Source organism: Macaca thibetana, chromosome 7 (genome assembly GCF_024542745.1).
Source record: "Macaca thibetana thibetana isolate TM-01 chromosome 7, ASM2454274v1, whole genome shotgun sequence".
Taxonomy (NCBI): Eukaryota; Metazoa; Chordata; class Mammalia; order Primates; family Cercopithecidae; genus Macaca; species Macaca thibetana.
The window spans coordinates 6,758,061-6,782,713 of NC_065584.1; the positions used below are offsets into that span (position 1 = coordinate 6,758,061).

Below are 24,653 nucleotides of genomic sequence, written 5' to 3' on the forward strand. Positions count from 1 at the left end.
ATTGGTCACGGGGAGTGAGAATACCGTGCCGTGGGATTCTGCAGGGGAGCAGAAGGCAGGGGGAGAAGTGCATTTGGTATGAAGTAGAGTTGGGGCAGTGGAGGCCCACTTGAGAGACGAGGCTGGGAGGGGCAGCCTGAGTCACTCCAGGGTGCTTGCATGCCAGCAGGGGAGGGTCTCAAGTGTGTCTGCAGACCAAGAAGAGGAGCCGCCAGATGGGCAGGGAATGGGGAGAGTAGAAACAAAGAGACAAGTGCTCTCCACACCCACCGGCAGATGTGCTGGGAGCCAGTGGGGCAGAAGGTGTTGGGGTTTGCCATTTCCACATGACAGTCCCCCCGTGGTATGACTCCATGAGTGGGGTTGAGGAGGCATGGAGACAGAGGTTACTGAACTCAAGGAGACCAAGAAACAGTGAGGAGACAGACAGAAAGAGACTCTGCAGTGTGACGATAAGGCTGGTATGTCCCATTGTGTAGTTGCACATTACACCACTCACAGCAAAGTCTGAATTGTGCAGTGCACAACATGCACAACTGTACTTGCTGGCCCTTTCAGGAGCTGGATGTGCCATCCACGTGGTTGTGAATCCCCTGGCATGATGGCTGCGCATTGAGAGAGCAGGATTGTAAGCCAGGCACCTGAATGCTGCTGTGTACACAGAAAGGTGGCTCCAGGGAATAAATAAGGAGCATCAGGGCTGGTGGACAGGTCTGGGAACACCAGCTGCTCCAGCCAGAGGCAAGCAAGGGAGGTGAGAACAAGGACAACCTCCCCAGAGGGAACCAAAAATCCCAGTGACAAAAGCAGTTTACACCCAGGGCCGAACACAGCGCTGTACACAACAATGGCAACCCCCATTTGACAGACAAGGAGACTCTAAGGCTCCATGAGATTAAACACTTGCCCAAGGCCACAGAAATAATCACAGTTTGAGGCAGAATTGGGATTCGGGACTAGAACAGGATGGTCCAGTGGTCAGGGGCTAGCATCCTTCCAGACCTCAGCCCATTTGCACGTGTCCACACTCGGTGCCTGGCCCGCACGTAGCCCCTGGGCCTGGATGAGGCCTGCCTGAGATATCTAGCGAGAACAGAGAAATCAAGTCAGCCTTAATTAAGTCACACACAGGGACGGGGGGCCCAGAGGGGCCACCACCTGCCCGCAGCCCTCATTGTGTACAGTTAATCCTGTCCAGGTGTCTGCTGGCAGCCCCTGATCAATTAGTCACTGCGATTGAAGCTGAGTGTAATTAATTATTCAATTTTGAGCTGTTCCAGCTTAATGCATCTGAAATGACATCATGCAGCCTGGGCGTTCTGCAGGCGGGGGACAAAAGGCAAACAGGTCTGAACAAAGCCCCGGTGCACCTGACCCTCTCAGTCGGCACTAATCCTCGACCGCCCAGAGCGAACCCGCTCACCTCACGCCGTCGCCATCGAAAAACCCCTCCCCAGCAGGTGTGCAGCCCCGCGAGTGGGGGCCGCCAGCTGGCCCGCTCCGGGAGCCTCGACCTCCCAATCAATGGACCCTAATTCATGAGTCGCCACCCCAGTTCCCCTCCTCAACTACACTCTCAACCCTGCTCTGCTGTCCCTCCCCAAGAGCCCGAAATGATAGCCCTGGCTCAGCTTGGAGGAATGGCACAGGCCTTTCTACTGTGGTCACTGCTCTGCCCCAACCCCAGGCATGGTGGATAGACTGGGGCTTCCTGGGGCCTTCTCTCCCACACGGAGACTTCACCTTGGGGTGCAGGCAGGGGCATGGGCAGGCCGGAGGCCCACCTCCTTGAGTCTTTCAAGGGGAAGTAGTGGGAATAGAAGGTCCTTAATTCACCTTGATCTGTGCTGCTGAGCCCAGAGAGCGTCTGGGCTCTTCCTGTCCTCCTCTGCTGTGGCCTGGCTCCACCCTCTCTCTCCCCTCCCCAACTGGACCCCAGTTCAGGTGTCTGCCCAAAGTGACAGCATTCCCTCCTGAACCATCCATGGTTCCCTGTTACCTCACTCCCATGCAAAGCCTCAGCCCTGCTGTGAGGCCCCAGGGCCTCCACCCTGCCTTTCTCCTGACCCTCTTTCTCCCCGATCCTGCCTCATACAGGCTCCATTCCCTCCATGCCAGTCCCTGGCCTTTGAGGCTTAAAATGGCCCTTCCAGGCCTCAGTGGCCCAGCTCTCCCATCTCCACAAACCCCTATCCTGCCCCTCACTTTCCTTGTAAACCTGTCTGTCCCTCCCGTGGGGCCTGCAGCCCCCGGGTGCCCACAGTACTGAGCACTGCCCTGATGCTCCCCTTATCTCAATGCATCTGAAACGAAGCGTGTGTTTGCATAACGGCTACAGCTTGCGCAGGAGCGGGGGCAGCTGCCTATCCCTCCGCAGTGTATGGGGCACCCAGCACGGCGCTTAGCACATAATGGGCCCTCCAGCAATGTTTGTTGAATTCATGAAGGAAAAAAATGATTAAATCAGCCAAATTGAACTCATTATCTCCCCCTTCCTCCATGCCCTAGGGGGAAGCCCTGGACCCTGCATCTGGGATAATGGTGTCATTAGCAGCCTCACAGCCCTCCCAGCTGTAACTGGGCCATTTCCACCCTCTCATCTCCTTGCTGCCCACAGCCAACGAGTTACCAGGCCAGCTCAGAAAAAGACCCCCATTCCTGTGTCACCTCCCCACCCATCTCCCTGGCCTCGTCCAAGCCTCATTGTCTCTTACCAGGGCCTCACCCCCACCAGGGGACCCTGCCTCCAGCATCATTCCTGCAGCCCACCCTCCAAGTAGGCCCCTAAATGGGCTTTCTGAAATGCGAACTTGGGCATGAACTTCTGGCTTGAAGATGCTCAGGTGACCCAGCAATTCCACTTCCAGGAATACACCCAAAAGGGCTGAAAGCAGAGACTTGCACAGATATTTGCACACCCGTGTCACAGCGGCAGATTCACAATAGCCCAGACGTAAAATCAAACCTCGTCCACCCACAGACAAACAAAATGTGGGAAATCCATACAAGGGAATGTAGTTCAGCCTTAAAGCGGAAGAAAATGTGGACACATGCCACTTCATGCTACTTCATGGATGAGCGGTTTTTTGTTTGTTTGTTTGTTTGTTTGTTTGTTTGTTTGTTGAGTTGGGGTCTCACTCGGTCACCCAGGCTGAAGGGCAGTGGTGTGATCAAGGCTCACTGCAGCCTCCACCTCCTGGGCTCAAGCAATCCTCCTGCCTCAGCCTCTGAGTAGCTGGGGCCACAGGCATGCACCACCACACCTGGGAAACTTTATGGATGAACCACGAGGACAAAATGTAGGGTGAAATAAGCCAGTCACAAAAGGCCAAACGCTGTACGATTCCACTTATATGAGGGACCTGGAGTAGTCACATTCACAGAGACGAAAAGCTGAATGGTGCTTCCCAGGGGCTGGGAGAGGAGGGGTGTTCAATGGGGACAGAGTTTCTGTTTGGGATAATGAAAGAGTTTTGAAGACAAATGGTGGTGACAGTTGGTGCAACAATGTGAATATACTTAGCACCACTGAGCTGTACACTTAAAAATGGTCAGAATGGCAAATTTTCTATTATGTAGATTTTACGACTATTTTTTAAAATCCTAAAAGAACGCTGGGTGCCGTGGCTCATGCCTGTAATCCCAGCACTTTGGGAAGCTGAGGCAGGCAGATCACCTGAGGTCAGGAGTTCGAGACCAGCCTGGCCAACAAGGCAAAACTCCATCTCTACTAAAAATACCAAAATTAGCCAGGTGTGGTGGCGGGTGCCTGTAATCCCAGCTACTTGGGAAGCTGAGACAGGAGAATCGCTTGAACCCAGGAGGTGGAGGTTGCAGTGAGCTGAGATTGCGCCACTGCACTCCAGCCTGGGCGACAGAGGGAGACTCCTTCTAAAAATAAATAAATAAAATAAATAAAATCCTAAAAGAAAAGAAGTTCAATGGGCTCCAAACACCCTCAGCACTCCCCCACAGCCCTCTTTGGAGGCCTTGTCCTGCAGGGGTTCCATGTGCCACCGACCCCCTCCACCCCCAGCCTCACACCCTCCCCTCTGGGTGCAGCCTCCCCCCTCAAGGTCCCTGTTGCTGCCCAATTTGCTCTCTGGTCCCCACCCATTCTTGCCTGCTCAGCACCTTTCCAGGGTTGGAACCCGTTCTGTCTTTTCCTGCACAGGCCTGGAGACACCTGGCAACAGGACAACACTCTAAATATCTGGTGAACTAATGAAGGAAGGAAGGCATGCTTGGGTCTTCGCTGGCCCCTGCCACTGCAACTTCCATGTGGTCTTCCCTGTTTCTGTTACTTCAGCCCCCCAAGAATTTGCCATCTCTACCCCACTGAATATCCCAAGGGGAGGGGGCAGAGGACCCCATGGAGGTCCTCTGAGAAGTGCCCCCACCAGGGCCATGTGCTCTGGGCAGTGGGAGAGCAGCCCGGAGCTCTGGTAGTAAGTCCTGAGGGGCAGCACTCCCATGCCTGGGCCACACATGAACACACGAATCAGTAGGTCCCTGATTCTTGGGATCTCTCGTGTCGTCAAGAACAGGACGCATGTGCTAGATTGGTGGCACCCCGTGTTCCTGACCTTCCACTTGTTTGTTAGGCCTTTGAGGTTGGATGGACTGAGCCTCAGTTTCACCCTTTATAAAACGGGATCCCCATTGACAACCCATACATCCATCGGGGGGAGACAGGAGAAATGCCCCCTGGCATGGTCCCACGGCAGGTCACCATGGAGTGACGAGGTTGAGGGCACCGCATCCACTCCCTGACAACACGACTGCACTTATAGCAGGAATATGCACAAGCAGAGCCCAGCCGTGGATCTGACTGGTTCAGCATCAGACATCAGAATGGGGGTCACCCTCGTGGTAGGGTGGCAGTGATGGAAGGAACAGGAGGGAGCTGCCAGGTGCTGGGGTCCCCGGTGTCTTCATCGGGGTGCACGGCACGGGTGTGCTTATTTTGTGACAGCTCACCAGTCGGTGCCTTTCTAATATGTGTGCTTTTCCGTATGTCTATTATGCCTCAATAAAAGAAGAAAGAAAACAAAAGACGAGAAGAGAAAACCCACTGAAACACACAGCAGCCCATCCGAAAGGGTCTGGCTGAGGATGAGGACGGGCAGGCTGCTCCCAGGAGGAGTCGTGAGGAGCAGCAGGAGAAGATGCTGGAAGGTGGTCATGTGGCCTTCTGCAGAGTGGTGCCTTCTTGCTGGAAATGCCCCTGATGCAATGAGTACTTTTTGAGCCCAGAATCTCTGACTTCCAAAGGAAAGCCTAGGGAGGACTTGGGTGGGGCTGTGGAGGGGCTGGCCACTGCTCCTTTGGAGAGGCAACTTGGGAGGGAGGGTGACTGCCCTGGCAATGGCGCCCAGAGCAGCACAATGCAGGGAGTGACCCTGGCAACGGCGCCCAGGGCGGCACAGTGTAGGGAGTGAGCACAGCCCGGAGCAGGCCTCGAGTGGGACGGCGCAAGGGGAACTTGAGGCCACCAGAGGCAAAGGTCGGGGTAAAGAAGGAACGGTGCAAACTTACCAAATGGAAACCTCCTCTTGGCATCAAGACCTGCAGCTCCGGGCTCCGTCGGGAGGGACATTTTGGTGTGGTCCAGCCTCATTCCCTCCATGTGTGGTATAGTGAGGACAGGCTCCTTGCCTGGGACCCCTGAATATGGAAGCAGGGGGAGTGCATCCACCCTTCGTGGGCAGACTCCGCTGCTCAGCATCTGGAGTGCCTGGTGCTGGGTGAGCTGCTCAAGGCAGCCCATGGTGACGGGGCTGGGCTGGCAGGACTCCCCACGCGGCCATGTCTAATAGCCGTTGCGGCCTAGCTGATTAGCACGGTAACCACCAGCCTCAGGAAGGAGGTGGACCTCAGAGTGCCAGGAATTAAGCCGAGACTTTGCAAGTTCATGCCTTTGCCTGCCCCAGCTAGCAACATGGACGCCAAGGGCAGAACCCGGTCTCATCCGACTTGGCTGAGCATCTGTTGACCAACATGGGGTCATTAAAAGGCACAAGACCCTCTCGGGTGGGTTCCTGCTCTGGCCATCTCAGGGGGGACCAGGACCCCATTTCCCCCAGAAACAAGCCGGAAGCGAGCAGCGGAGCCACTGTGCTGCGCAGGGCCACACCCTCCCATGGCGGGGGGAACACGAAGCCCCGGGCTTTCTAAGAAAGGATTTTGGCCAACGCCTGTGGCAACAGCATGACCACATGGCTTGGCCACAACCGAGTGTGTCTGTGTGGATTCTCCAGGAATCGTCTCTCTCGGAGATTGTGGTAGGAGAGGGAGGGAGGAGCGGGAGGCCTGACTCCCTGTGTTCCAAGGGGAGCTGTGGACGTCCATGCGGGTTGAGAAGACAGGACCAATCTTTTTATTTACTGCTTTTGATACAGAAACATGCGCAGCACATACACAGGTAGGGAGAAGGAGGAATGAGCCTCCAGGTACCTTTCACCAGATTTCACAGTGACCTGAGTTTATGCCACTTGGAAGCCACATTTCAAACCCATGGCCGGGGACAAGAGCACCCACTGCCCTCACCCCCTGGGCTCAACTGAACAGAAGATCTCTCCGCCATCAGTTGACTCTCCTAGAAACTTCCTCTGCACCCCAGGCCCGTGCCCTTGGAAAGCCCTCTGCTCGGATGAGACCCCCCCCATCCGCCCACACACCCATGCACACAGGGCTCTCTGGAAAGCCCCTCCAAGTCTTTTGAGGTAGTCGCGAAACAGGTGGCTTGAGAGAGAGTGAGAGCTACTTTGGGCACCATGAGACGGCCACTCGCCACCTGACGCTGTCAGAGCCTGAGCACCCCGTGATAAATGTGCTGAACTCCGAAATAGGCTTCAAAGCTAGTGCCACATGCAATTCCAAATCCGGACTCCTGGGGCTATTGGATTTCATGATTTCTCTTGCAGCCTTGGTTACGGGTTAGCATGAATCTTCTCACCCCTTAATTATAGTTCTGGCATTCGAAAAGCACACCAACACCTCTCCCTCCTTTGGCGCCATCTCCTCATTCCTCCCCACTCCCAAACGCTCAGCGAGCCGGAGCTAATCCCTGGTGCCGTTTATGACTGTCCCTGTCCCTGTCCTCCAGGATCTGACTGCACACCCATTGGCTCATGCCTGCTGCCTGCCTTACAAGGCAATACTGCCCGCCGAGAGATGCTACTTTGGGAAGAGTCAAGAGGACAGAGAGAATGTCAGGATCTTTTTTTTTATGTGCTGAGCAAGGCCATTCCAGGGGCCGCCGAGAGCAGGCGGTGATCTGTATCAGAGATGGACTTGAGCATACGCTCTCTTCCAGGGGGGCGGGAGGTGGAAAAAGTAAGCCTATGGCTTCTTTGGCTCGAGTTGGATGGAGCAAATTAAAACATTTAGGAATTTTCCTTTCCCAACTGCAGGTCTGTTTTAGGTCTGATGTCTGTCAACCAAATTAAAATAGATGAAAACGGGCCCCAATTATGTCTCTGGGCGGAGAAGAGGCACAGCCTTCGTGGTGGGGACGAGTGACCTCGCTCTGGGCTGCTTCCCTAATTGATTGCATCTCCAGGGTGGAAAACAGACACAGAATCCAATCCTCCCGTTCTCCCCACACCCTGCTTACACAGGGAACACAGCAGGACACTGTTGGGGTGACCCAAAGTGCTTTGGAAGCAAAGACAAAAAAATTGAGGGGGGAAATGCAAGCCTTCCAGGGCAGCATGGTAGGTGCACGGAGCACCAGTGTTTTCAGGAGCAGTGAATTTCCGGTGGTCCTGGGGGTACAGCTCCATGGAAAGGGCTGCTCCACTCTGGGCGGCAGGAATAGGGTGAAGCGCCCTGAACAGATAAGGAAGGGGCCAGACTTGCACAGCCTTGCCTTAGTCCCACCCCTTCCAGGCCCTGCTTGCTGGGGAAGAGGAAAATGGCCTATTTAGCTCTCTGAGATTGAAGAGAGGGAAGGACAGCAGGTCAAGCGGAGAAATGAGAAAACCAGGACCACTTCGTTGGGGAGAAAAGACACCACCAGGCAGCCCTGGCAGCAGGAGAAAGAAAGGTCGTACCGGGAAAGGCGGGAAGGACCCCCACAAGCCCTGACCCCCCAACACGAGGGTCTCTGAAGTGTCAGCCCCAGGGTCACCGTTTGAACACTGCTGACCCCATGTCCACATTGCCCCTTCATAGGGACAAGGGTCCTACAAAATGGCAAGGAGTCCATGATGCTGCTGCCCTGCAAGCCTTGCCCATGGAGCCCTTAGGAAAACTGAAATCCCGCAGGAAAGGGGATGAGGGGACAGGGATGTCTCTGAGGTCAGGATGAGCCTTGCCTGCCTCAGGACTCCCAGCCTGCCTCAGGGCTCCCAGCCTGCCTCAGGGCTCCCAGCCTGCCTCAGGACTCCCAGCCTGCCTCAGGGCTCCCAGCCTGCCTCAGGACTCCCAGCCTGCCTCAGGGCTCCCAGCCTGCCTCAGGGCTCCCAGCCTGCCTCTGGGTGTGCCTCTCATACCTGATGTCCCATCCGTCCTACCCCCACACAGGAATGAGCCAGCTCTGCACCCTCTCCAGGGGCCTCCTCCAGCCCACGGTGGGGGGAGCCTCCTCATCTGGGACCCCAACCCCAGCACAACTCCTTGGCACAGGGGGCTGGGCATGGGAGAGGCTGGCCAGCCTCATTTGGACCTAGTCTCTTTGTTAGGGGGGAAAAGTGGGAGCCCCCCAGTGAGAAGGAGAGTGGAAGCAGAGACAGAGGCAGGTGCAGGAGGGGCTGGGGCAGGTTCCAGGAAGCTCAGGACCTGTGGCGGGGGCACACACCAGGGCCAGAACGCCTGCGGTACTGACACAACCCCCATGAAAGTATTCTCACAGACTCCTCCCAGAGCCCACCACAGCATCAGCGTTTTCCTCCTTTCTGCTGTCACCAAGAAGCAGCAGAGAGCGAGGTACCCAAGTCAGGCCCCTGGCCAGGAGGCAGCCTGTCCCTGGGAACTCCTGCAGGCCAGGTCCTCAACCCTCTCCCTCCGGCTTCTCGTTCCCCCAAGCCTGAGCCCCCGAGGCTGTTTGGGTGTTCTCCCCCCAGCTGGTGGGTTTGGGTCTCGGGGTGGGGCACGCTCAGCTCAAGAGGGATTGCCAAACAGCCCCTAAGAGCCCAGGCCTTCCTCTGCCAGTCGCCACTCCTCTTCCTCCCACCCCTTCCCGCCATTCCTGCCCTGGGCCTCCAGCATGGACACTTTGCACGGGGGGTCATGAGCCGTCTGCCGCTCCTGTGAGGTCACTGGACAGATATGCTGGCATTCACTGTCCCCACACATGGTCGTAACCAGATCAGCACAGAGCCCCTCACCCTCCTCTTGCTCGGCCTGCTGCACCCTAAAATAGCCTTGATATATGTAAGGCATCTTCTAGAACAGACTGGCCCGGTCATTTAAACATTCCAGGCGTCTTGTTTATGCTTGGTAGTTATCAATAAGGCAGGCGGGACTCACAGTGCTCATTCCTGCGAGGGGCCCCCGGATCAACAGTGCACATGTCTCCCATGGCTGGGAGCTGATGTCAGTGCCTGCGTGGGCCTGAGAGTGATGGACGGCCTCCACCCAGGCTGACATCTGCCATTATAGCCTGGCAACAGGGCTGGCAGGAGCCCAGCTCCAGGGTCTTGACCCTGGCCATTTCCCCCTACAGAGAGGGAAACTGAGCCCAGAGGAGTCACAGGAGCTGTACTGGCAGGTAGGGACCCAGGTGCCCTCCCATCGTGCTCACCAGCCCTGCTGTGGGCGCAGCAGGAGAAGAGTGAGCAGGGCATCCAGGCTCCTCAAAGCCAACGAGGTGGGAAGGAAGCTTCATCGGCAGTTCAGGCCTTTGGTTCTTGAGATTGGACTCTGAAGAGGAAAAAGAGGCTCTGAGCACAGGAAAGGTCCTTGGAAAGACTCCCACACACCTGCCGGGAAGCCTGGGACACCCCTCTACCTGCTCTCCCGGGCCCCAGTCCTAGACCTGTGGACGTTTGGGGCTGGATCATTCATTGCCATGGTGACTGCCTGTGCACTATGGATACTTAGCAGTGTCCCGGGCCTCTGTTCACCAGATGTTGGTAGCACCATGTCTGCCTCAAGTTGTGACAATCAAAAATGTCTCCAGTTAAAGGAACTGAGCTTATCAAAGAGATAACTGCACCCCCATGTTTATTACAGCAGATTCACAATGGCCAACATATGGATTCAACCTAAGTGCGCATCAGCAAATGAAGAATAAAGAAAATGTGGTATATACACGCAGTGAAATAATATTCAGCCACAAAAAGAAGGAAATCCTGTCCTTTGCAGCAATGTGGATAGAACCAGAGGACATTAAGTGAAATAAACCAGGCAGAGAGAGACAAACACCGCATGTTCTCACTCCCATGTGGGAGCTGCGGAAGTGGGTCTCATGGGGGTAGAGAGAAGGCTGGAAATGAGGGTGGGAGATGAAGGGAGTTTAATTTATGGGCACAAAAATCCAATTCAATGGAAGGAATGAGTTCTAGTGTTCAATAATAACACAGTAGGGTGACTATAGTTAACAGTAATTTACTGTATATTTCAAAATAACTAGAAGAGTTGAAATGTTCCCAACACAAAGAAGTGATACATGTTTGAAGTGATGGAGGTCCTAAATATCCCAATTTGATCATTACACATTGTATGCTTGTATCAAAATATCACAGGGGCTGGGCACGGCGGTTCACACTGGTAATCCCAGCACTTTGTGAGGCCGAGGCTGGAGGATGGCTTGAAGCAACCTGGGCAACATACTGAGACCCTATCTCTAAAAAAAACAAAGCCACATGTACCCCATATACATGTACAATTATTATATGTCAATAAAACATGAAATTAATATCAAAGTACATTTTTAAATTAAAAAAATAATTAAATAATTAAAATGTAAAAATACATCTCCAGGCATTGCCTACTGTCTCTTGAGTGCAAAATCACCCCTGTCTGAGCACCCTGCTGTGGAGAAATGAAACCTCTCCTGGCACAGGGAAGGAGCCTGCAGGACCCCGGCACTTTGCTCCTCACCCTCTCACTGCCAACTGGGGACATGGAGCCTACACCTGCCACCCGCCAGCCCACGCTGTGGCCACTGTTCAGCTGAAGTCACCTAGCCCCCTAGAACACCTCACAGGCATGGGAGAGCGCTCCCTGCCTCCCCCGGAGGCTGAGCCTTCCTTCCAACAGCTCCGTGGGCGGTGGGACACCGAGGCCAAGGCTGCCGCAGCTCCCGACCTTGGCGCTGGGTCCTGTAGAGTATGACCAAGCTCACAGCAGAGCACATTTGGAGCAGAAAAGCAGAAGACAGAGAAACAAAGTGGGGAGAGTATGCATTTTTCTGGGGCACAGGAGAAGATGCTGAAGCCGGCAGGGAGAAGGAAAGTGGAGAAGTACCTAGGGCAGGAGCCTATACCCAGCCAAGGGCCCGGACTGTCTCAGGAGGGCGAAGGGCTGCCTGGTTTTCTTTTCACCTTGCAGGTGGAGCTCTGGGTCTGGGTCCTCCCTGTCTGCCCTACAGGTGGATCTGTCCATTTTTCCTGGGCCAGGCCCCCCAAGCTGCACCTTCCGGCACACCACCCTCTCAGAGAAACACCTGCTCCTTGGGCAGCGCCTGCCAGCACCCTCAGGCCAAAGGAGACAGATCAGGCCAGCTAGGGGTTGGGGGAGGCTCTGGGTGGTGTGGAGAGGATGCCAGCCCATGTGAGGGGCACCAGAGGTCCCCAGTCACCTGTACCCTGCCCCTGCGCATGGGAGGACCCTCCCTGTGGATGAGCTGCCCATGAAGGACCTGGGGCCTGAGGGGTCGTCATGGGCCCCAGGGGAAGCAGGTGGCCAGGAGAGATGCAAAGGTTTCCCAGACAGTACTTGGGACAACTCGGCAGCAGCCGCCTCCAAAAGTGGGGAGCAGGGCCAGAGAGCCCAGGGCAGTGCTGGGTCCCAGCCCAGCTGAGGCAGTCCCGGCGGGCTTCGGTGCGCACATGCTGCCATCGTGTGGAGCCCGGCTGGGGTGGCCCTCCAGCTGTGGGACACCCCCGACCCCCCATGCTGGGAACCCTGCCTGGCCAGGGCATCTCTGCCCCCCTGCCCCAACCACAGGCCTAAGTAGGCCCAGATGGTGTTGGCAGAATGGGCTGGCTGGGCTGCTGCCTCCAGGGGCCCCAGAGTTGGGGCTCAGCTTGCCAGGGATGGGAGGGAGGGTGGTTTGAACAGGCAAGCCTAATCCCAGGGCCTTTCAAAGAGGGAGGATGGTGTGGGAAGCAGGCAGCCAGGCCTGGAGCCCAGACACAGCCCCAGACTCTGCTGTGTCTCTCTGGGCACCATGGACCCAGAAGGATGCTCTCCCTGGCAGGCCCTGCCAGCCAACGTCTCACCTTCTCCTCTCCCCTGCCCCTCCCTGGGCTGTCTTGTGTCACAAGGAGAGCAGAACCCTGTCTTAGCCCCGGACCTGCAACCCTGTCTGCACAGCCGCTTCTCCTTGGCCTCCTCCCATCCCTCAACCCCTGCCCAGGGCTGCCCCTCCCCTCTCACACCAGCCACAGCCCCTCTCTCAGCATCCACAGCCTCACCCAAAAGGATGGCAGTTGGATTGCTCAGGGGCCTGCGGGAAGCAGAGGCACATTCCAAGAGTCGGATACTAAAGGGACAGTTTAGGAAGGTGTGGATAGGGGAAGCCTTGAGTGGTTACAGGGCATGGGTTCTGTTGGAAGGGCCAGCAAAGGGAACAGTTCCGGGCTGAGAGGGCGACAGGTGTGTGGAGAGCCCCCCACGCCCCGCCACACACAGAAGCAATGGCCGTCTGTGGAGGGACGGCCGCAGGGAGGGAATACATGGGTCAACCTCCCAAGCCACCTGCTCTCCCTCCCAGGGACACAGAGCAGGGTGAGCAGGGAGGGAGGGAGAGGATAGGATAAGCTGCTCAAAGTGGGGTCTGAGCTGCTTTAGCACCTGGGGCGGGCGGTGTGTAAATCCTTGGGAGCGCCTGGGAACACACCTCGAGGCTCAGTGAACATTTCTCCCAGAGTGAGACTTTCTCCTAGATGGGAGCAGCGTGTTGGTCTCTGCCCCAAGAGAAGCTCTTCGTTCCAGAGAGGCCCTGCACTGTGAAGAGCGCTGATCAGAGGAAAAGAGAAGGTCGAGGCACAATCACAGATGAACGAGAGAATGACCCCCCTGTGCTTGGCACTGCCCCACCCACTGTGCACCCAGGAGGCTGGCCCCGGCACGAGGTCCTCCGGGCTCCTGGCATCTGCTTATTGGCTTTGGCCAAGAGAGGCTCCAAGTGAAGAGTGGGAGGACGGGGAGGCTGGGATTTCTTCCCTGCTCCCTTTCCTTGGGCGCCCTGGCCCTGCCAGTGGCTGGGTCCCTTCTGTCCCCACTGTGGCCCCAGTTCTCTCTGGACGCTAGGATTCCCCTGCCCCTTCAGGACTTGGGGTGTGTGTGTGTGTGTGTGTGTGTGTGTGTGTGTGTATGTGTGCATTACAGCTTCCTGCTGTTGTTCATCTCCAGGTGTTACAAGAGACAGGGTCTCTATGTTGCCCAGGCTGGACTCAAACTTCTGGGCTCAAGCAATCCTCCCACCTCAACCTCCCAAGTAACTAGGACTACAGTTGCACACCACCTCACCCGGCTGTTGTGGGTCACCTTACCACCCACCCTCCCCGCAACACACACCTCGCCAATCCTTCTACAGTCAAGTCCCTAACACTTGCTGCTTTCTGTGAGGATTCTGGTCATCTCCAAACACACAACACACACACACATCTATCCATCACCTCAACATTTTCATTCTACGTTGGTTCAACCAATATTAAGAATCTGCACCCCAAAATAAGCCACTCTAGCATGTTGACTATTCTGAGTTAAAGGGACCTGAAAAGCAGGAGGTGCTAGAAGACCCCTCAGATCTTCATTTTCTTTCTCAAAAGCAGGAGATGAAATTCCCATGTGAAAGATGTCCTCCCCATGCTGAAAGGAAACTGCCACTCTTATCTTCAAGGACAGGAAGCTGGGGCCAAGGGAACTCTGCGCAAACAAACCTCGTTAAACTAATCCTCGTCCTCCCAGCCACTTCTCCACCCAGCCAGCCCCCAGCCTGGGCCCCCAGGCCTTGGCCCATTTTCAAGCGTCCTGCTCTTTGTCTCAGGCAGTGCGTACGTGTTCAAACTGTAACTGCGCCTCCGGGCCTTAGGAAGGCTCCCATGCCTGTGAGTCGTGTGGTCTGTCAATTGTGCGCGTTTCTCCTGCTGATCTGTCTTGTATCACTTTAAATCTCATACCAAAAACCCTTGAAGGCGTGGAGGGGAATTTTTGCACCCTGCACCCCAACACTGCCTTCCAACATGGCAACTCCACAGGGCTCAGCCTGGCCACTCTCAAGTCTAGCAGCTCTTCACTGCCTCCCGTCAAACCCCACCCACCCCGGCTGAGCAGCCATTTCCTGCACAGGGCTCCGGCCACAGCCCCGGCCATGGGGCTCCCTCTTCTCACAATCTAGCTCCTACCAGCTGTCAGTGCACGTCTAAGAACCATCCATCAGAACTTGTCATTCCTCTGCTTAAAACCGCAGGAATCAACTCTCAGGTCCGGACAGAGGCTGCCAAGACCCTGTGAGACCTGGCCCCAGGGACTCATCCTAATCTTGCTTTCCTTGCCTGTGCTTCTCAGTGGGCCCCAGGGCTGCCATGGTGACCTTGCTGGGCCATTGCCCAGTCCCCAGACCACTCCTCCCACCTTCCATGTCTGAGAACACGGGCCCTCCTTAGGGGCGCCTGTCCCAACCCCACATCCACTCTAAAGCCCCCTGTTCCTTTCTGTGGGAACTTCTAGAAGGTTCTTTCCTTCTTCCTGCTCTCAGCCACCTCCAGAGCTCCCGTCTGCCCTCTCGTGGTTTTCCTATGGACCTGTGAAGCAAATATACCCTGTGGGGAGCTAAGAGGGTCTCTGAGGAACCTGGACCGCAATGTGAAGGTCCAGCCAGTGAAGGTCCTGGACCCCCACTCTGAAGCTGCCTGGGATTAGCATATCCAAAGGCACCAAGGGGAATGGAAATTTCCTCCTCTCTGGAAAATCGGGTGGACTTCCAGAGAAAGTTCTCGGTGAGCTTTTAAAGTGGCTAATTGAGAATTCTGTGAAATGTCTGCAGTGTCTCCTGGCAAGCCCAGTCGTGGGTGATTAAAATACAACAATCTCATAACCACCCCCACATTTGCACACCCATCCTTACAGGGAGGCTTAAGGAAATTAAAGGGCTGAAATGATTTTTTTTTTTCCCCCCAGCAAGAAAGATTGGGCCACTTAATTAAGAACTATCCTTAATCTTGGACAAACTAGGTCTAATTTCTTCAAATTATTCCACATTTCATCAATTTCATTTTTTCCCTTTTACTCAAGGGTGTCTGGGCAGGCGTGCCCTGCACATTGCAAAAAGCCTGGATGCGAGACTGTCTCATTTTCTCCTGCCACGCACGGAACATCTCAGCACTGATTATTTTCAACAGGGAGGAAAGTGGGCCTGGAGAGTGGGTCTGGAGAGTGCTCAGGAGGCCTGTCCTCACGCTGGAGCTCACAACCAGAGCTTCATTAGCACAGATTGATCGTCAGCCACCTGTCAACAGGAAGGAGGACGTGGCACCTCGCATGCCGGACACAGTCCAGGCTGACGGGCGGAAAGCATTTGCAAGTCCCCGAAGGGGCCGCACGTAAGCAGCTCATTTGGAAATCTCACTTACATCTTGCCTCTGTTCTCTAAACGCTTGAAAGGAAGAAAGACAAGCAGTAGCTGAGCGTCCACCGAGGGGCCCAGCACGGAAGCTGGGTGTCACCCTGATCCTGTCACGACTGCTCCATTTGACCATTAGGAGAACTGAGGCCCAGAGGGCTGACGCCCAGGAAGTGGCGGGGTTCCAAAGACTGTGTCCTGTTCTGCCACGTGTCTGCCCCAGAGAGACATCCATCTTCAACTCGATCGTGTGTGCTTTGTGTCTCTACCATCCGGCCCCCGCCATAGGGGCTGGGTAAATGTTTGCTGAGTGAACTCTTTGGGGAAGGAGTGGGGGAAGAATGTTCAAGCTGGGAGAGTCTGCAGTGGCCCTGGATGGCTTTGCATACTCAACCTTTGCCCCCTTGGTTCAGCAGGCAGTACTTCCATCCCAACCCTCCCCGCCATGAGTCCTTGGGGTTTGAGTGGCAGAACCCCATCCCCAGCTGACCAGAGAATGCCCTGCCCCTGTGCCCACCATGGAAGAGGTTCAGAGCCCAAGCCAAGCCAACCACTCTTGATGCTAGGACTGGTGTTGTTATTCCTGGGACAGAGACACAAGTGTCTCTCGTCAAAACTTGATGCTAGAAGGACGTGAGCCCAGAGCTGCCGGGGACAAGGAGTGGAGAGGCTCTGCCTGGGAATGCAGCCAGGAAGAACAAACAAGATGGGAGAGAAAAACTGGTGTGGCCATTCCTGTGCTGCTCTGCACCAGAGTCGGTCAATTCCCTCTCTTTTATTTATTTATTTATTTTGAGACAGGGTCTTACTCTGTTATTCAGGCTGGAGCACAGTGGTGTGATCTTGGCTCACTGCAACCTCCACCTCCCAGGCTCAAGCAATCCTCCTGCCTCAGCCTCCTGAGTAGCTGGGACTACAGGTGTGTGCCGCCACAGTCGGCTAATTTTTTTTATTTTTAGGAGAGATGGGGTTTCACCATGTTGGCCAAGCTGGTTTCAAACTCCTGGGCTCAGGCCATCTGCCCACCTCTGCCTCCCAAAGTGCTGGGATTACAGGCATGAGCCACTGCGTCCGGCCCTCTCTTTCTTTTTACTGAAGCCATTTGGGTTGGGTTCCTTTATCAGCGGGTGAGAAGGTCCTTACCATTACGAATCTCCTTGAACAAGCAGGGCTGGTTTATTAGGAAGCGATTCTCAGAAGCACTGGAGGGGTGTGGAGACCTGTGCCTGGTAAGGGAAGGAGCCGGTGTAGGGAGAGCGACAGAACAGGTTCCCCTGTGGGGAACTGGGGCTCAATACCACTGCAGACTCCTGGGAGACAGCCTAGAATCACCTCAGTGGTGTCCTGCCAGAGGAGCAAGGAGGGCTGCTCTGGCGGTGTTAACTCCTTGCACGTCCAGCGTGCCACACTCTCCAGCAGCAAGAAAACATGCCCAGCAGAGTCAAGAGCCTTCTGCTCAGTGTCCATGGAAGTGGTGAGAGCCCAGGGGATCTGGGCAGAACCAGCATCATTGGCCACCCTTTTCATTTTACAGGGGGAGGACCAAAGGCCCAGGACAACAAAAGGACAGTACAGTCACACAAAGGATTCATGGCAACCCCAGATCCAGACCAGGCATCCCGGCTGATACCCCAGCACGCAGCATTCTCCTTCTTGCCTGCATCTCTGCAAATGTGGTGACTGCAACTAAACTGCAGTCTCCTCTGAGTAGGGACTAGACTCCAACTACTTGGGACAGTCAGAAAGATTTTGACAGGCACCTGCTCTGTGCCATCCCTGTGCTGGGCTCTTGGACGCTGGCGAGTAAAAAACTTACCCCTGCCTTTGCAGAGCACCCAGTGCCGTACTCTTAAAGACTCGAGGCATCTTGAATGAGGTGCCCAGTTTTGCAGGTGACCTTGGGGAGTCACCATCAGTAGCAATAAAAGGTCCCATAAGAACAGTACTTTTTAACTTACAACACACTTTCCCATCTGTCACGTTTAAAAAATCTCGCTGAAACTCATAGAGCCTGTATCTTCTGTAAAAGGAGACAAATGCACTATAGCTCCTAGCCACAGGGAAAAGGGACCATGTGCCCGGGCGCTCTTGGTAAATCGGAGCATGTGTGCCTTGCAGGGAACCAACAGCCAGGACCAGCTGCAGACCCCAATGTGGAACTTCAGTGAGGGTCCTTGGGGTTGCAAGCAACGGAAACACAACTCAGACTAGCTTCAGATAGAAAGAGAATGTAAGAATTGAGAATTGTAACATAAAGAGGCTCAAACACTGTTTCTCTTTTCTCCTCTTTTCTTCTCTCTCTTTCCATCCTTTCTCTGCCTCGTTTTTATCTCTGCTTCCCTCTTGGTTTACCTCATTTTCCCTCCTGCCCTAGATCCTTCCTCTAGGAGCTCTGTGCTGATAATGTACCACCAGGTTCACAGCGCCAATGCAAAGGGTGTGTTTCCTCCCTACATCCGTATGTCAACACGTGGTCAGGGATTGCTCCAGTTCAGGACACGTGTCCACCCCTTGAGCCATCTCTGGTGGTGAGTGTTCTGTGATTGGCTAGATGAAGTGGAAGCAGAGGTCCAAGTGGATCTCCAAAGCAAGGACGTTGGGTTGTCCAAACAACACCCTGAGGAGTGGATTTTCAACTCCTAGTACAGGGTCTGGCACATGGGAGGGTGCTCACGAGACTTTGCTAATAAAAAAATCAATGAATATACAGTTTGATAAATGCAGTGTATACAGTGCTATTTTTAAAAAGAACATTCCTGTTTCTTTCCGCTTAGTTACACCTGGATGTGGAAGTGTGGCTTTGAGGCATTTTATTTTCCCAGCATTAAAACAAATTTACCACCTTTATCACTGCACACTTCATTCTTTCCGAACGTGGAATACAAAGCCCATTAAAATTGATTACCACATCAGGGTATAGTGGTCCGCGCCTGTAATCCCAACTGCTCAGGAGTCTGAGGAGGCAGGATCCCTTGAGCCCAGGAGTTCAAGACCAGCTCGGGCAATGTAGCAAGACTCTCGTCTCTAAAAAAGTTTTGATCACTAAGATGGTGATCTCATGACTGTTTTTCTAGGATTTCCTGGAAGTTACCCAAATGCATCTTAGATCTCTACGCCAGAGTCCAAGCTTGGGTTCTAACCCAATATCAGATGGGCTGAGAAAGCTTCTGCTGATGTGCTTGATGCTGTGACATATGGCCCAGCTTCATGCTCACCACCCAGGACGGAGGCGCTCACTCCCAGATGCTGAGTGTGCAGTTGGCTTAGAGCTTATAGCTCTCAGCTGAGTCTTCTCTGGGGGTTGCCCTCATCCTAACAGACTTGCCTCACCCAAGGTCACACCCCCTTGCCAGGGCAGTCCACATATAATGACCAGTAGGTATGGGGGTCCAAAAACTCCGCACCCTTTCCCCCAGGGGGGCCGACTTTGGTGGGCCATCCCGTTCAGAGGCCCCGTGGGATTGACCAGGCCCTTGTTTTGATGGCCCTGCAGCTTAGCTGCTTCTCCTCTGTCCTCATTCCTTTAGTCCCTGTCCCAGTAGGTTGGTCCAAAGGACTCTCCCTGCAAATTTCGTCTCAGAGACCAAATGCCAGGGAACCCAACTTGCAACAGATGGTACCAGGAGTGGTCCAACAATCTCTGAAGTGGGATTTTGGAGCTGGCTCAGTCACCAGATGGCTGGCAATGAGGACTCTATCACCGGCAACAGGGGAGCATTGATGGTCCCTGGCATGGGGTAGAGGTGCAATTAAGACCAGCAGAAAGGAATGTACAGCTAACACAATGGATCAGGTATGTGAGGAGAACGAGGGAAATACTCATCACAGGGCTGTGAGTTGGATGGCTGTTGCTGGGAGCAACTGCAGCATCGGAGAAAGACAATCAAAGACTGAGGGTGGTTAATCACCAATTAAAGGCTAATTACGATAACCAGAGGGTCTCCTTAGTATCATATAAATTAGAGACTCTCATCTCCTGCAGCTGGAGGGCAGAAAAGCTGAGGATCTGACCTAGGACTTAATTCTAAGTATTACAGAGCTGGAAAAGAGGTTGGATTCCCAAAACCTAGGCAAATCTGACATATCTGGGTTAGGGCTGGGGCTGGAATCATCTGAAAGCTCACTCACTCAGAGCCTGGCACCTGGGCTGGGAAGGCAAGTGGCTAGGAGCTGAAAGAGCCGGTGCTCCTTGGACATGTGTCTCTATATGGGTGTCTCTGTGGGTCTGTCCAAGGAGGAAGCTTCAGAGCAGCTGGATTTTCTACATGGTGGCCCCGGGATCCAAACCAAGTGTCCCAAGAGAGAGGGAGCGGAAGTGAGTGGAGCCTTTTTGACTGAAGCATGCTCTATGAATGCAGTGGTGAGGGCAGCTCTTCCCAGTGGGCAGAGCTTCAGATGGGGCTCCCTGTCATCCACTTTGTATGAAAAGCATCCTGGCTCAAGGAAGGCTCATACAGGATTCTTGACTAGTGAAGAATAGTTTGATTGACTTCTCAGAGACTAGAAAGAAAAGGATTGGCAGATCAGGGAGGGGAAGGTCTGTGGAAGAGGCAGGTGGGCATGTTTTTGGAAAGGGTGTAATGTGGCCAGAGGTCTATTCATGTGAATGCCCACTGAGCACTCTACAATGGAAGAGGTAACGCAGACCTCAGGAGACAGAATGACTTGGCCAGCTGATGTCAGCCAGCCTCTGTCATCGGCCACCCCGTGCTGTGACCATAGTCATGGGCCTGGCCACATGGCCTCCCATTGACGTAGGCTGCTACAGCCCCAGGGGCTCCTGAGGCTGAATGTCCCACCTGCCAGCAACAGAAACCAACAGTGAGCTCCCAGCAACGGCAGAGCCTTTGAGGACATCTGCCAGCTGCATGGAGGCAAATGGACTGCACCGCACCCTTCCACCCTGGAAAAGGCAGCTGCTCATCACGACTAGAATGGACACATATGCAGGGGACTAGTCAGTTCTCTAGAGCAACAGGACCAATATGATATGTATATACGGTTCATCCTTGAACAGCACGGGGCTGAACTGCATGGGTCCGCTTTTGGGTTTTGGGGGTTTGTGGTGTTGTTTTTAGAGACAGGGTCTCCCTCTGTCACCCAGATTGGAATGCAGTGGCACCATCACAGCTCACAGCAGCCTCGAACTTCTGGACTTGAGCAATCCTCCCACCTCAGTTTGCCGAGTAGCTGGGACCACAAGTGCATGCCACCACACCCGGTTACATTTTTTTTTTTTTTTTGTAGAAATGAGATCTTGCTGTGATGCACAGGCTGGTCTCAAAATCCTGGCCTCAAGCAATCCTCTCACTTTGGGCTCCCAAAGCATTAGAATTCCAGGGTCAGCCACCACACCCAGCCCAAGGGTTCACTCCTATGAAGATTTTCTCCTGCCTCTGCCCTGTCTGAGACAGCAAGACCAATCCCACCTCTTTCTCCTCCTCCTCAGTCTACCCAACGTGAAGATGATGAAAATGAAGATCCTGATGACCACTTCCACTTATTTGACAGTGAATATATTTTCTGTTTCTTACAATTTTTCTTAATAACATTTTCTTTTCTCTAGCTTACTTTATTGTAAGAATACAGTATATAATACATATAACATACAAAGTATGTGATAATTGTGTTATCAGGAAGGCGGCCTGTCAACAGTATGTTGTCTATTAGTAATTAAGTTTCGGGGGAGTCAAAAGTTATACGTGGATTTTCTACCACATGGAGGGGTGGGGTCGGTGTACCAAACCCCCCTGTTGTTCAAGGGCCAACTGTATATATAGAGAGATTTAGTATATGGAATTGGCTCATGTGCTCAGGTGGCTGACAGCCTGGAGTCCCAGGAGAGCTGATGGTGCAGATGTCTGAAGGCAGCCTTCTGGAGCAGGGGTGAGAGTGGCGGGTAGGTGAGCAAGCCAAGGAAGCTTCATCTGTATTTACAGCCTTTCCCCATGGCTTGCATTACCTGCTGAGCTCCACCTCCTGTCAGATCAGCAATGGCATCAGATTCTCTTAGGAGCACGAACCCTATCGTGAACCGTGCATGCGAGGGATCTAGGTTGAGCGCTGCTTATGAGAATCTAATGCCTGATGATCTGGCACTGTCTCCCATCAACCCTAGATGGGACTTTCTAGCTGCAGGAAAACAAGCTCAGAGCTCCCACTGATTCTACATTATGGTGAGTTGTATAATTAGTTCATTGTACATTATAGTATAACAATAATAAAAATAAAAGTGCACAATAAATGTAATGAGATTGAATCATCCCAAAACCATCCCCCATCCCCGGTCCATGGAAAAAATTGTCTTCCATGAAACCAGTCCCTGGTGCCAAAAAGTCTGGGAACCGCTGTTCTGGAGGATTCCCCTTGCTCAGTCTCGCCCTACCCAAGCCTTCACCTGATAGGATACCACTCACCACATTGCAGAGGACAGTCCGCTGTACCCCAGGTTCCCCAGCTGAAATGTTAACCTCTTCCAAGCTGACACATAAAATTCACCATCACAACCAGGAGGTGGTTTGCTTTTCCTGGCCACAAAGTCACAGACAGCTCCCACCTCACCCTCCACCCCAATCCCTTGCCCACCTCACCCCATCTAAAGATTTACAGTGCTTGATCCACCAACAGGGACTCCCACATAAAATCACAGCAAAAGAGGTGTGACCACATGTGCATAACCACAGGATACCCCATCAGTTACAGACCCTGCCATCCAAATGCTGTGGACTGATAGGAAGTGGAATGGTTTGTTTTAGGCAAAGCTGAGATGCCAGCCTGAAGATGAGCCCATGTCCTCCAGGGTGCAAATTGCCTAAATGGATGGCCATGATATGGTGTTCTGCCCCTGGTAGATCAAATAGGAATGTTACCTGTATACCTATATAGGTCCAGGAACCAAGGAGCAGAAGCTGGAATAGCCCTGCTTGTAATAGTCCCTCCTACAACCTACTTGAAGAGTTTGTGATTCTTATTCCTGCAACTCAAAGCCCTGTGATCAGGGAGGTCCTGGTTCTCAAAGGGAAAATTCTTCTGCCAGGGAACACAGAAATAGTCTCATTAAACTTTATTTTTACAGCTTCATTGCATCATAAAGTTCACCCATTTTAAGTATGCAAGTCAATGATTTTCAATAAATGTGCTGTGTTTTACAACCATCCTTGTAATCCAGATTTAGAACCTTTCCATCACCTCAAGAAGATCCCTCAGCCCCATTTACAGTTACTCTTCATTCAGCCCCCAGCCCGAGGCAAATGCCTATGTACTTTCCATCTCTCTCTATTTGCTCTTTCTGGATATTTCATACACATTGCATCATACAGTATGTGGTCTTTGGTGTCTGGCTTCCTTTAGCTTACAATGTTTGGAGTTTCCTCCATGTTGTAGCCTGCATCAGCACTTCCTCCCTTTCTCTTGATGAAGAGTATTCCATTGGATGGCTAGACCACATTTTGTTTGTCAGTTTACCAGTTGATGGACATTTGGGTTATTTCTACCTTTTTTTTTTTTTTTTTTTTGGCTATTAGAAATTAAGCTACCATGAACATCTACATGCAAGTTTTGTGTGAACTTATGTTTTCATTTGTCTTGAGTAGCTATTTTGGAGAGGAACAGTTGGGTCATTTAGTAAATTTATATTTAACTTTTTTTTTGCATAGATTTAGGGGGTATGAGTGCAGTTTTGGTCCATGGATATATTGCATAGTGGTGAAGACTGGGCTTTTCATGTACACATCACCCAAATAGTGAACATTGTACCCAATAGGTAAATGTTTAACTTTTCAAGAAAAAGTTAAACCACTTTCCCAAGTAGCTATACTGTTTTACATTTCCTCCAGCCATGTATGAGAAAGCCCATTTCCACACACTCTAACTAGCATTTGTTATTGTCTGCCTATTTAATTATAGCCATTCTAGTGTGTATGAAGTGGTATCTCATTGTGGTTCACATTTGCATTTCCCTCATGACTAATGATGTTGAGCATCTCTTCAAGCGCTTATTAGTCATTTGTTTATCTTTTTGGTGAAATGTCTATTAAAATCCTTTCCCTATTTTTTAATTGGATGTTTGTCTTCTTGTTGAGTCATCTGTATGTTCTGGACACAAGTTCTTTATCAAATACACAATTTACAAAAATTTTTTCAATCTATGACTTGTCTCTTCATTTTCCTAATGATGTCTTTTGAATTGCAAGCATTTTTTCATTTTGATGAAGACTGATTTACCAATTTTTTACTTTACACAGTATGCTTTTAATGTTGAATCTGAGAAAGCTTTGTCTAACCCAAGGTTATAATGATTTTCTGCTGTGTGTTCCTCTAAAAGTTTTATAGGCCTGGTGTGGTTGCTCACGCCTGTAATCCCAGCACTTTGGGAGGCCGAGGCAGGCAGATCACCTGAGGTTGGGAGTTCAAGACCAGCCTGACCAACATGGAGAAACCCCATCTCTACTAAACATACAAAATTAGCTGGACATGGTGGCGCATGCCTGTAATCACAGCTACTCGGGAGGCTGAGGCAGGAGAATCACTTGAACCAAGGAGGCAGAGGTTGCGGTGAGCCAAGATCATGTCATTGTACTCCAGCCTGGGCAATGAGAGCGAAACTCCATCTAAAAAAAAAAAAATTAAAAAATTAGCTGGGCATGATGGCACATACCTGTGATCCCAGCTACTCAGGAGGCTAAGGTAGGAGGATCTCTTCAGTCTAGGAGATTGAGGCTACAGTGAGCCGTGTTCATGCCACTGTGCTCCAGCTTAGGTGACAGAGTGACACCCTGTCTCAAAAACATTAAAATTAAGAGGAAAGTTTTATAGTGTAAGCACTTATATTTAGGCCTACAGTCATTTTGGGCGATTTTTTTTTTCTTTTGTGAATGGTATGAAGTTTGCTTTCCTGCATGTGGATATTCAGCTG

At 52.7% G+C, this 24,653-nt stretch overlaps 1 protein-coding gene across 2 annotated transcripts in view; it reads right to left on the minus strand.

The window, feature by feature from the left end:
* LOC126958450 (uncharacterized) overlaps positions 1-24,653 on the minus strand; it is a 247,835-nt gene that overhangs the window by 76,579 nt on the left and 146,603 nt on the right. The window contains exon 1 of one of the 2 annotated variants that reach the window (XR_007727186.1): positions 6,660-6,669. The exons of the other annotated variant lie outside the window; for it this stretch is intronic. The gene's annotated coding sequence lies outside the window, so the exon portion shown is untranslated. Of the gene's footprint in view, positions 1-6,659; positions 6,670-24,653 lie in introns of those variants that run through there. 2 annotated transcript variants of the gene reach the window in all.